The sequence below is a fragment of the Pinus tabuliformis genome, chromosome 2_1 (assembly GCF_031772625.1).
Source record: "Pinus tabuliformis cultivar Carrire ecotype Pingquan chromosome 2_1, CPIR1, whole genome shotgun sequence".
Taxonomy (NCBI): domain Eukaryota; kingdom Viridiplantae; phylum Streptophyta; class Pinopsida; order Pinales; family Pinaceae; genus Pinus; species Pinus tabuliformis.
In genome coordinates, this window is record NC_142299.1 from 460,980,101 (window position 1) to 460,981,853 (window position 1,753).

Consider the following 1,753-nt stretch of genomic DNA (forward strand, 5'->3'; position numbering starts at 1 on the left):
TTTGTTGGAAATAATAGCAGAAATTATGAAAATTGTTGATGTCCATGAATAGTTGTTTTTTTTCCTCATTTACTTTATTGATTGATCAACTTGACAATTCAAATAGTTTGGTAAGAGCAATAACTTCTAGGTTAATATATAAATTTGTTGATTTTAAACATAAAGGAGGAATCATATCAATCCTTTTCAAGTTTGGTGGAATTAGAGATGATCCATGTGAATGCTCGTGATGTAGGAGCATCTGGACTTAGCCAACAATGTGAAAGTTCATTCACATGTTGTGGCTAAACAAGTTGAATTTCATTGACCTGAGTGGTCAAAAGTCAGTTTTTACCGAGAGGGTTGGATCTCTCAAGAAATGAGTTGTATTTCATTATTGTAATAGTTAGAAATTGTCTTATTTTAGATTCAAAGATAAGTTGTTAGCATAGGTGTGTGATAGAGCATGAAAATAGAGATTGACTGTTAGAATTTTTAAAGATAGAGATTGAGTAGTTAGAGTGGGATTAGATTGATAAAAAGGAGAAAAATGTAATGTAGAAGGATTGGCAAAGAGGAAGAAGGAATAAGGAAGTGAGATTCGGGTGACAAAGTGAGGACTTCCATATTGAACAGAGGTATTTTAAATCATTGTAATTGAGCCGAAGGGCGAGACTCTGTAACATCTATAGTATTTATAAATTGATGCGTGTGTGACTATATATCGATTCTGTGTGAAATTTCAGTTTGGCCTTTGTTTCTTTGTATTTGGGAGAGAGTCGAATATTTCTTTGTTTTCATGCTTACGATATAAAACATAGAATTAACGGAAATCGCAGGTATTTAGTGTGATTAACATTGTTGAAGCTCACTTAAATCCCAACTGTTGGATCACCCATATCGCATCGCAATTTTTTTTTACAAGGGGCAGACCTCGGGCCTTGAAGAATTGCGATGTGCGATCACCACAATATCGCATCGCAGTAAAACATTGGTGTGTGGCCGTACCATAGGCCTTAATAAGTTGCGAAGTGCGATCGTCGAAATATCGCATCGGAGAAAGCCTTTGTGTGTTATCAAACCCCGACCGTGGGATAGTGCGATTTTCGATTGCAATAAATCGCATCGCAACAATTCAAAGGGAAAAGCACCAGACCCGAAACCCTTGCGACTTGCGATAGCAATATAACGTGGACCATCAGATCAAAGGTGAGGTGATCTATGGTGTACCACTGAGTGGCTCCGTTAAGTAAAGGAAATATCTGTTGTCAGCTCATATTAAGGAAATCAATGTAGAGAAGCGTAAGGCCTGATAATAAAGGGAAATTCAAACGCGGGGGTGATTGTTGGTATTTGTCAAAACAATTTATTCTTGTGTCATTTGTGGTATCAGAGCACAAAGAGATTAAGGTTGATTGCAGTAAACATGCCACCAAGGAGAGGAGGTGGCATTGGTCAACGAAGACCGGAAGCAAATGCAATTCTGCTAGAGGAGATCTGAAGTCTGCGTACGAGGATGGAAACAATTGAGACTGATAAGAGAAGAACACCTGATGAAGGGGATGAAAATGCTAAAGAAGAATCTTCTGAGGAAAAAGAAGAGGAGGAAAATGAAACTACCAGAGTTATTAAGATGCTGGCGAAATTAGGAGGAAAACAAAAGGTGGAAATTCCTACGTATGAAAGAAGTCTCAATGCAGAAGAGCTAATGGATTGGATCAGGTCATTAGACAAATATTTTGACTATGAAGAGGAAGCTGACGACAAGAAGAAG